General features: G+C 42.9%; 1 long non-coding RNA gene across 1 annotated transcript; it reads right to left on the reverse strand.

The window, feature by feature from the left end:
- Positions 1–202: 202 nt before the first annotated feature.
- LOC125020203 lies at positions 203–10,718 on the reverse strand. Its single transcript, XR_007114177.1, has 3 exons — positions 10,518–10,718; positions 6,562–6,767; positions 203–4,342 (listed from the first exon to the last, which is right to left on the reverse strand). It is a non-coding gene; the product is annotated as an uncharacterized LOC125020203 (long non-coding RNA).
- Positions 10,719–11,970: the final 1,252 nt, after the last annotated feature.

Genomic DNA, 11,970 nt, shown 5'->3' on the forward strand with positions numbered 1-11,970 from the left:
GAAACCTTGTTGACAGTTCTGGATATTTTTAATCCAGGTCAAAACCAAACCAGTCCTAGTATGCACGGGATGGAAAGTAAGGATCTGAATAATTCTTGGAAGCTGTGGACCAAATGTAAAAATGCTGTAAGCTCCTCATATATCTAAATAAAATAACTTCTACAAGCAACTCTTGTTTTTTTTTTTTTTTTTTGCTATGTCTTAATTGTGGACTTTAAATGAAGGGTGAGATTAAGATGGGAAAAACAACGATTTAAAAACAAGATGTTCCACTCCTCTTCTGTCCTCGAGTGCAGTTGTCCTCAGTGAAGAATCTGAAATGAAGCCATCTGCACTTTCGCTCAAAAATACCCTTTCATGCATGTCACTCATGCTTCAAGGGGCACACGGTATCTCGGTGCTTTCAGGGCTGCCTAGTTCAAAAGGCACAGTCTCTGCCTACAAAAAAAATATATATATTTTTTAGCTTTCTCCCACAAACCTGAGAGCTCAGGCACAATCAAGCAATTTCCGTGCCACACACCCGTCCCTGTGAGGAGAATAGAAATTAAGCGACTTTGTGCTTTTCATACTCCATGCTATGAATCGGATTTTGGCACAACAGGAGCTGATTATTTCGTGTAGGAGGGTAAAAAGAGCATCCAAAACACCAAAGTCAAACAAGGATAACATAAATATTAAACCGTTTAAAGCCTGGTTTTGAAGAGTGATTTTTAACTTTCCATTTCATTGAGATTTTTGAGTTTGTTTGCTACGTATGGGGGTATACGTACTGAATAAGCTGCTTAATCTATAACCTATAGAAATGATAAATCAGCGGTTTCCTTAACTGATTGCAGAGTAAAAAAAAAAAAACGCATTGGCCAAAGAGATTAGCTCAAAATTAAACAAAGAGCGCAGTGTAGGGGGGATTTGGTCTGCCGCACAGTGCTGTGTTAACTAAATGAGTATAGAGTGGCCATGGCTGCAGCCTTTCATGCCACTGAGCTTTGTAATGATTCTTATTCTCTACAAATGCCATTAGCCAACTTGCTGCTCACGTCCAGCCCGTGGATTAGAAGTCCAACACATAGGTCCCATTGTACCTCAGAGGAACTGCACAGATCAGTTGTACTCAGCAGCAGCATTAACCCTTGTCAGGTCCGTTTACTCGGGTCCAAACCTGCACGCCTGAGAGGAAGCCGGGCATACGTACAGCAGGTAACTCAGCGGCAAGAAGTGCGTTTACGAGAAGAGTGCACAGTTTGAAGGCACCTGAGTACGTCCAGAACCCATGGTTGCTTAGAAACTATGTTAATGTTATGTATTAATTCATTACAGCAATCAAAACATGATGACTACATCTACAGTATTTTTTTAATAATATCCAAACCGTTGCACACAATAAGAGTGTGATTTGATGTGTTTTAAATATAAAAATGATTCATTTGTGAGCAGCACATACACTTCATTTACCATCATTTTTATTTCCTTTAGAGAATTAGCATGCTCACTGTCCCTTAGCTCTGGTTTTCTGTCTCGACCAACTCTTATGGAAAAGGTCTGTCTCTTTATCTGATGAATGTTCCACTATTTTTACGGCCCTGTTGGTTAATTGTCTGCTGTCTGGTGCTGAGCAGGTGATTTAAGGACAGAGCTTTTATTAACTGAAAATAACAATAATAACGATAATAAAAAAAAGAAAATCCTACTGCCGCTGAAAGCCAGGATGGTGAGCCAGGTAAGTAAAACCGAGCTGAAACTCCCCTCTATAAATCACTCAGTGTATACTTAATGTGCCTGTGCTAATGACAATACGACGAGCATGCTGCGTCTAATGGAACTGAACTTTATTCATCATCAGGGGCGAGAATAAACACAAACACTTTCTTTTTTGCTCGCCTCCATTTCACGCCAGTGCTCGCTGCCTGGTCGGCGTGTCCCTAAGTGGGCAAGACTGTGTGCGTTTAATCGAGTGAGTATTAACTCCATACTGTGGCGGCCGAGACGCCCCAACCAAATGAGAAGTTGAAGAAGGGATTAGGTCACCAATCCACATACTTGCGCAAAGACCTCACCCCTTTTTTTTTTTTCTCCATTTACTCTGAGCTCCCCACGGATGAGCCAAGGGGTTATGAACAGGGGGGAGAAGTGAAAGGGGTAATCTTGCACTTCTTTGCATAGCACAAAGGCTTAGCTGGTGATTAGCTAAGGAGCACGCACAGCGAATGATATTAGACAGGCGTCTTTAAAAGAAGAAGTTGGTTGAGAGATCTACGTGAGGCAATAAATTATGCATACATGCAAAGATTACACACGGAAAGAAACAATGCAAGAACGCAAGTGTGCATTTGTTGGGCCTAAGGCATTTGTGCTATATTACATTTGAATGTAGACTGCGACAGGAGCTTGTGGTGTACTCAGTTTTGGAATGTGTGTGCGTGGAGGAGGGCTGAGGCATCCCGTGGTTCATTTATTCACTGCTTTTGCACATAAAGTGTAGCTGCTGCATTCATGAATCAGCAGGTGATGGATGGAGAGGAGAAAAAAATACAACACTCACAGGCTGGAGGAATGATGGACAGAGGGAGAGAAAAGCGAGACGGGAGCTCAGAGGAAGATAGGGGAGGGAGAAGTGGAGCAGCGGGACGTGAGAGAAAATGATACGAGAATGAGGATGGAAAAGGGGAAAGAGAGAATAGCAGAACAGTGAGCAGTCAAGGAGGGGTGTTGGAGCAAGCTGGGAGAGCAGTTTGCATGGCTCCGTACTACGGGTGACTTTAATTACTTTTCAGCGCCGCTGCTTTCCTTGGTCATGAGCTGCATGCTCCGATCACCAGCCTCTGATTATCGAGCCTTTGTGAGGGGCCTCTGCCCGCTGTCAGGCAGTAATTACGGTTGCGCTGGAGAGCATCGCAGCACGTCAGAGGGCTTACAAAGCCATTATCAAAGAGCTTTCCTCCTTTGGAGGAATCCAAAGTTTAAGGCCAGCGTACATATAACATGTGTTAAATAATGTTACTAGTTTATTCATTCTCTTACTTAATATATAATTAAGTGAGTTTCTATTTGCTGAAGCAGGTCAGAGCAAATCAATCTTCAAGGTTAGCTTGCAAAGAAAAAAAAATGGAATTGATTGTAAAAATAGACGAGTTGATTCATAATGGGAAAGCACAATGCAAGTGCCAAATTATCCAGTCATTGTGAAGCACTTCATCCGCCGTGTAAACAGTGGAGTGGAGACATGATGAAAAAGTGCCTGGAAGGTGAGAATAAAGGCACTTGTTTCCCGTTAAACTCAGCTGTCCCCATGGTCACCATGAGTGGACCAGATGTACGCATGGTGTTAATCGGTCTCCTGGGCGCTGCACCCTGATTCCCCAACCGTCCCCTCGGCTCATCCTCTAGAAACCTTTTCATCTTCCTACTTACTCACTCACTCTGATGCTCTATGGTTTTCTCTCCACTGTCCTCATTCAAGCATGTCTTCATTCAAGCTACATAAATACTTAATGAAGTAACTTGCCGCCTTGATCAAATGTTATTCTTTTTCAAAAAAATGTCTTCTAACATTATGTCACAAGTTCAGCTTTCACGATGTACCACAGCACTGGTTCAGCTCCTCTGTTTGATGGAGTCCATCAGATCTAGATCAGGTAGTGGGCATTAAGGTAACCTTTAAGCCTTTAAACCTTTGTGTTATTCCTGTGGTGTACCCCAACGTTCGATTGTGGGGCCTATTTTATTTCCATGCATGTTTTTACTTAAAAGTGACCATAGTAAATGGGTCCTTTGTATGGCAGCTTGATGCGAGCAACACCTACATTACATCCCCATTATCAGTCGGGTCATTTCTACTTGTGGTCTAGTCTGTGTCTTCGCTTTAAAATTTGGCAGTTAAACCTTCTTATTAGTAGTGCAGGTCCCCATGTTTGGATATTAATTCAGGAAACAGTTTTACATGTTTTATAGATTAAATACTGCATGGACATACACAGCTCCAATTTTCTGCAGTCCCACCAGGTCATCGGCACATTTACACATTCACACTCACAATTAATAGTGACTGTGTGTTTTCTATTGCTGCTCCCTTCCATTACACCTTTTTATCCATCTCCTTGAGCGGTCTGTGTTTACTCTAGTTACTTCCACTTTTCCCTCCATTTCCTCATCCCCGCCATTGTTTCTCTCCCCTGGAATCACTCTCCACTGAACCATAAAAAAAGGGGGAATGAGACAGCACGAGGAGAGCGTCAAAGTTGTTTAGTGAAGTGTTGCCTGAAGGTAGCACCTCTCAGAGTCATCTCATGGAGCTGCTCTGGGCCCCTGAGCCCCATCCTCACCTCGCATGCCCAGCGCTTGCCTGACGAGTAGAAGAAAAAACAGACGAGACGGATCCACAATCACAATAAAGTCAAAATAAAATTGATATTGTTGTATCTGTCAGGAGCGGAGCTTAACAGTGTGTGTGCAGGGTACAAACTTGAAATATGTCTGTGCTGTGTGCATTTTGATGTTATTTTATATGTCAAGTGAAGCCATAAGAGATTATGAGCAGAGCAAATAAAAGTGGAATAACCTGAAAGAGTTCTGCAGAGGCCACATGAGGAAATATCATCAGCAGGGCTACGTGACACATTGACATGCCTCTGTCTGAAGGGATCTCCTCTTAATTTAACAGCTGCTGTATCTGCTGCTTAAGATTCAGCACCACAAACTGCTCACTCACGTTAAACGCCATTGGTGGCCACTTTCAACTTTTAATTAGTTTCATTTAAGCGCAGTTTAAGCGATGGGCCGGGTAACTCTGTAACTGCTTCTTTAAGGCGACCTGGAAATGACTCGTTCATTTTGGAGAGACAGCAGGGGGGACGGGCTGATGTGAAGACGGACACTGAGAAAACCTTGATTCAATGCCGCAGGCCCAACGCCCCCCTGCTAAGACACAACAATGAGACTTGAGTTTAATTAGTAGCATTATGACCCAGACTATTTAGGAGAGCAATTCTTTGGAAGTCACTGGCCCTTGGTGTAAGATGCCATTTAGAGGAACTTTAAATGGGCGAAAATGAACAAGTCTCTCCGTGTACACCCTGAGGATATTTTACTGCTGAGAAATAGAAATGTTCTTTTCTGGAGATGTCTAACTGGAAAAGTGAGCCATGCAGGTCGGCTCAGTATTAAAGTACATAAATGTCCCAGTGACTAGACAGGGTGGTACACATTTCTGTATATAATAGTGACAATTGCATTAAAGCAGTAACATCTGACTGTTTTGGCCTTACGAGGGCAGCGAAGTCACCTGAAAACACAGCACTGATGTAATATCGTCTTAGTTATCGCCAATGGTCTTGCAAACATTTGCCATTTTACGCAAGCACGCGGATAGAGCAACGACAGCATTTATTCACTGTTAGGTGTCTGACTAAGCCCAGTATTTACTCTCCTTTTAGAAATGTTTAAGCAGCCTTGCTCTCCTGAAAGACACTTCAGACTCAGTGTTGTAACTGTGTCTGTTTAGCACTGAAAGTAGAACGTGACCTTTATGTGCTCATTTGGGGCTTTTTGAAAAAAGAAAAAAAAAGCTTCACCCAAGCCGTGGATTACTGCACTAAAACAATGAGCTCTAAGACATCAAAATGCTAGGAAGACCTGAGCGTAATTTTGCAAAATGCAACTTTATTATCCGGCACAATTCACAGTGTCTATAATGTGATAGCTTTTCTTTAGATTTCTATTTTTTAAATTTTTTTTATCAGAGGTTGTTTGAGACAAACCTGACAGGTTTTGACAGAAGAAACTACCATCAAAACATGTCTGAAACAACCTAAAAGCGTCTGATAACTGACTTTGCCGCTATCCTCACCAAATACTGGTAATTTCTACCGTGGCCAATGGTCTAACGTTCCACCTTATTTCACTGCCACCTGTTCCGATATCGTGCTAATTGACGAGGAAACGGACACAGCTGTCAGGAACGTGGCCTCCTGAGAGGAGTTAAAACAGGGGAAATAAGAGGGAAGATGGTTAACTAGCTCCCTGATTTTTCACCACTTGGCTCAGCTGTCTATTCTTAAAGTCTGACTGGGAGCGCTCCTTATATGAAGGTCTTGTATCCTGGCAACCATAAAATTGGCCTGAAAATGTGATTGGAAGTTATCCCTGGCCCGGAGCGAAAACATCTCCAGGGGTGATTTCTAAGACACAACTATGTCACATTTCAAGCCACCTCTTCAGTCAAACACATATCTAGTGTTAACAGCAGTGAAGCTGCAGGTCTGATTCCTTTAATCATTACAGCCTCAATTTACATCTCAAGTGAGACGTCACTGGGCGCTTCAGTAGGAGATACAGTAAACGCTTCTCATATTTTGTGCTTTTTCCATCTGGGCCAAAAAGTGTCAGTGCACAAGACCGTTTGTCTCTTCCATGCCATACGTCTCATTCGGTTTGTGTGTTTGCTTCTCAGCATAGCCAGATATCACACGAGCAAAAAGCCCGTGCTCCCCCGAATGAACCTCCCCGACACGCGGAAAGATTTTTGTCAAGCTTCTCCTATAAGGAAGCAACTCTACCAATTACCTCCGTGGAGCCAGCCAGCCGTCTCGCCGGTTTGACAGATGACTTTGACCTCTGCAAACATAGGGACCTTCTCGCGGGTTGACACACACGCCTGCCGCTGAAGCGAGAGGTTGATGGGTTGCAGCGCAGGCGTGGAGGATGTGAGGCTCGTTCTCGTGCCGCATCCAGTACGGAACAAGCCTCAGGCGGGCGAGGACAGGTAAGTTCTGGACGACCCCAAAAAAAAGAAAAAAGAAAAAAAATGCATCCCAGTATAGTCTCTGCACAAACGCATGCACATAGTGACACTTTTTGCCTAATGATAGGGCTCATATGCAGCCTCCTGCTGGGCCTGAGAGCTCAGCCCCACTCTCACAGAGCTGTGAGCCGTGAATGCAGCCTCCTGTGGTAAGAGATGCTGAATGTGATGAATGTCTGCAGGTAGATACATGTCAGCGCGAGGGCAATGTTGACGTAATAATGAGGTTTATTTATAGGGCAGGCACTTAAAACTAGCACAGCAAACTGCTTCGCATAAAACTGAAAATAAAAACCAAATTACGGAAATAAAATGAAGCGCTATCAGCGCGGCAAACAATAACAGGAACCTTGTGTTTTTTTTGATAAACTAGATATGATGTGTCCGAGTATTTCCCTGAAGAGAACAATAGAGAAAGCTTAACATATCGTGCCAAATACAGTGTGAAACACTGAAACAAAAAAACAACAACAACATGCCCTTCAGTTTTGGACTACTTGATGTTTTTCAAATTGAGCGTTGCGTGACTCTTTGGTTTGTTATTAACATTCCTGATATTACATGCTGCTAAAACACCCCTCTGCTAATCAGAATAAGACTCTCAAGCCTTGCGCTCCCCAAGCAAATGACTCCACCCTTTGTCTTCCGCGCCGCCGCTATTATCGTAATCAAGCCGCTGGAATTTCCTCTTGTTTGGTTGACCCGCCAGGCAGAGAGCGAAGAGAATGCGCCTCATGAGTGTGAGCTCATTATTCTCGGCTTTACCCACACTGTGAATACAAATAAAGAGTGAACTTACCTGGGCAGCGCACAGCAGCCTCGGCAAATACCACGGCGAATTGATTTTCTGGGTTAACGGGGGTTCTTTAGATTTGCTCCAGTACTTTTCACTTGATGAGAATAAAGATTACAGTGCAATTCGCTTTACTTCTTACTTTGCCGCCCTTTTGTGACGTGCGTCTTGATTTCAGCGCTTTTGCAGTAAACTGAACTTTTTTCACACTTTGTCTGTTTAAGCATTCACACGTTTCACAGTTTACGCTAATAGATATTCAACATACCCTGTTTTCCTTTTTCAGATTTTGTCCCCTGAGTTAGGAAAAGATGGGTGTCCATTAAAAGTTGAAGAGTGAGGCGCGCTGGAGAGCGGACACTTTGAATTGGTACTTGGTTTTCTTTAATTACGTCTAAATTACGTCTTTCATAATTTCCTCTCAGCGAGGAGCTACAGATAAAGATTTATTTTTACCTTTTCCCCAGTGAAAGCTTGGTTGTCAGATTTTCTTCATCATACCAGTCTTGGGTTAGAGCTGAGTTTCAAGCAACAACTGGAGAGCAGGAGCTGGACCTCATGGTGAGCACCAGAGGCAAGAGTCTAGTCTGACTCTTTGTCAATTTCTCCTTTACCCTCCCTCTCAACAAAGTTTGGGTTGAGAAATAATGAGGTTCAGTCCACATTTCATCCCAAATCATCATCATAGTTTTTGCTCTGTTTTTGTTCTCCACCTTTTTAACAGTTTCTAGGACTGAAATGAAAGAACGCTGTACTAGGTGCCCGATGTTCTCGGCACAAGAGGAACTTCTAGCGACACATGACTAAGTCGAGCACCTGAATGTAGCAAAGACAACCGACAACCATACATTTAAAATAAAAAAAAAAATAAATGTATATAGTTCCTGGGGACTTACTGCACAGCAAACTGAGAAGAGTTGAATTCTTGGTGTTAAAGTAAACATACACTAGTAGAGTTAATTTTACTCTGGGTAGAGTTAATCCATTATAATTAACTCTCAGTCGGTAAATAGTAGTTGCGTTAAGCACCCAAAGTCATTTTGCAGCGGTGAGTCACGGAAACTTTACTCGTCCCACTGTTGCTAACCACCTGAACACCTGCTTAATGAGCTAGAGGTTAGCATGGTTAGCATGCATGCCTGACCTCACTGTAACATAGAAAGTGAGTAACGGCAGTAAACGGTATATTTGGCTTGACATTTTGGCTGAGTGAGACGAGTCATGCACTTTGTAACCACAGATATAAAACGTGATAAGATGATGCTAATGGTTCGGAGTTGCTAGCTAGTGTGCTAAAGTGGTGCTAACACTACATACATACATTGTGCCTTACTATTGCATGTTCTCATATTTGTGGTGCAAGTTTGAAAATAAATGTTTTCATAAAACGTGATAAGATGATGCTAATGGTTTGGAGTTGCTAGCTAGCATGGTAAAGTGGTGCTAATGCTACATTGTGCCTTACTGTTGCATGTTCCAATATTTGTGGTGCAAGTTTGAAAATTAATGTTTTTGAACAGCCAAACATGACTACAATTTTATTTTAGTAAAGTTTATTTTCCAAGTATTTTTTGTAGGATTATAAGAATTATATTGACACCTTTTAAGTGTTATGGAGGTAACACTTGTGTAGTTAATAAATAGTCCTCTGAGAGAGTTCATTGTTAAAACTAACACTAGTTGATGTTAGGCAGTGTTAAATTTCACTACAAGAAGAGTCAAATCTAAGTAAAGGTACCAAGACTCGAAAGAGTGTTAAATTAACACTCTGAGGTGTGGACCCATATAGACACTTTAAAAGTGTTAAAATCAACTCTTACAGTGTTAATTTGGGTATGCTGATTTTACTGTGTGGCGGGTGGCTACCATCAAAGAGTTCCTAAAACTTTAAAATCCAAAAGTGACTTTTGTCAGGCTACTGTTTCCAGCTACCTGGAAGTGAACCACGCCACCAACTGTTAAAACCATTAAAACCACCGACAGGAGAAGTAAACAACATCGACCACCTGAAGGAACATGTTGACCTGACCTCCTAATTCTCTAGGTTTCAAAACGAAACAATTAAAATGTTAAAATTATGAAGGCGGTCATAATGTTATGCCGAATTGGTGTACCTGGTCAACTTTTGTAGTCATCTGCTTGGTGTCGACGCATCAAAGAAGTGTGAAGTTTTGGCAAGAACATTATCCAATGGCTTTCCACGTTAGATTTCATGAGGCATCTTTTCATCGAGATACATGTACAACATCTCCCATGAATATTCTCAGATTAGTCACAGCTTTGGAGGGGCATGGGAACATCAGAAAGGTGGTCATAATGTTATGCCTGATCGGTGTGAGAAGAAGAGGTTAGAATAATGGATTCTCTTAATTATTTGAAGAGTTTTCTCTTTAAGTTTTCCACGCTGCAATGTATCTTTTTTTTTTATTATAAAACATTGATTATATCTGTTTTACTGTAAACTATAGGGGGTTTTCATAAATGGCATTTCTAACATGGAGACACAAAATGAATAGGTCAGAGTTCACTCGGCCAGCTGTCCTCCCTACTAGTCATACTCCTGGCATCTGGAAGCCGCACATTTATGTAAATGAGCGGCAATTAGTAGTTAGATGCTCGTTTGGTCTAATGTGCTCCCCCGACACGTCTAGAGATCAAGGAAGAGACAGTCGGGGGGTACAGAGGATGAAGCGAAATTTCATGAATACTGATATGTCATGGAGCATGCTGGCTGACCTCTTTGCAGTCAGGAGTCTGCAGAGTGATGTGCCGTACCGGGAGGAGTCAATCCTCTCTTTTGGCAAAAAGCTGTTCGTGACAGCACCTCGACCGCCTGAGGAATCATTAGCGGAGGAAGCTTGGCGTACTGACACTGCATCCGAACAAATGGGCTCTCTAAAGAACCAGGTGAAACAAAGCCCTTACCTCTGCGGAGGGAGATGAGACCGGCTACCTCCTGAAGCTGATTAAGTCACAGGAGGCGTCCGGGTCCCGGCTGATCATCAGACCTCGAACTCAAATCTCCTTCCCTCTGTCTGAAGTCTTCCCTCCTCTTCTTCAGTTTCCCTGAACCCTGGCCAACTGCTGCAGTGAAAAAGCTTGATCGACCGGCGTCCCGCTCTCATTTCGCGGTGCAAGCGGCAGTGACACGCATTTGGAGCGACACCGCGGTCCCCAAACCTCCAGACAGATGGCATGTGCCAGTTAGAGCATGCCCTCAGCTGTGTGCAGCACCCTGGCAGAGAAAAGCTGTCGCTCAATAGTCTCCCCGTCTCCTGCACTCCATCGGCCATCAGAATTATATGACCAATATGCTGCGTTTCATCGAGGGGCTCGAGGGAATAAGTCATTATGGCCTATTTGCATCACCTGTTCTAATCCAATAAAACACAAAATGTGAAGAGCGAGGCAGCGGTCAGGCAATAACCGTGAAAAAAACGACAGATCGCATTTGTAGAGGAGCTATTTATTATTGTTTTGATTATGACCGTGCCCTTTTCTATTTATATCTTCTTTATAAACACAGACTGTCACCATCTCATGTGCAAATGGCCAAAAGTCAGCAGGAAGGAAGCAAGCGAGGCGAGGTGAGAATTACCTTTTGTTTGAATATGACTGCAAGCAGATGACAGTCATTACAACGAGTCACATCCATTCATAATTAATGTGAAAATTGGCCCTGTGGTGTGGCACAATTTTCCGTGCTTTCAAGAGCGTCGCGAGTAATTACTCAGGCCGCCTCGCGAAAGTTGCTGTTAATTTGTTTGTTAAGCAGGAAATTGTAAGAGCACGCGGAGGAGAGGCAGAATGCAAATCGATTTTGGAGCACTGCGACTTATTCTTCCTTGTAAGCTTTACTTTAAGCCGCCTCCGAAGACTCCGAAATAGGCTGATTATTTTAGACAGTGGGGCCACTGTAGCCAGAAGGGATCTAAACCAACACAGGCTGTGCAGAGGAAGTGAAGTAATGAGGATCTAAATGCAGGGATGCAGCCAGGAGAGCGCGTATCAGCTGCGATCATGTCCCCAAGTTCTGTCAGAAGCACAATGCACATTTATACACGATCCACTGTTATGATGATAAATGATGGTTTAGTTAGTTTTTCCTCTAGAAGAAATACCACTCCAAATCCACCTTTACCCCACACAGTCTGGCATTTATTGAAAAAAAAAAAAAAAAAAACTGACTCAAAGCTTTGATTCATCGTAGGTGTTATTCAGCACCGGCTGCGTGAGTGGAAGCTCATGCTAGATGAGCTTGTACTTACACGTTAGTAAAAGAATTACCAGCTAATCTTTGTCTGGCGCAATTTTACACATCGCTTGGCAGAATGACGGAGACATTTTGAGTGAATGGAAGACTCCATCAACGGGGATA

The sequence above is a fragment of the Mugil cephalus genome, chromosome 14 (genome assembly GCF_022458985.1).
Source record: "Mugil cephalus isolate CIBA_MC_2020 chromosome 14, CIBA_Mcephalus_1.1, whole genome shotgun sequence".
In the NCBI taxonomy this organism is placed as follows: domain Eukaryota; kingdom Metazoa; phylum Chordata; class Actinopteri; order Mugiliformes; family Mugilidae; genus Mugil; species Mugil cephalus.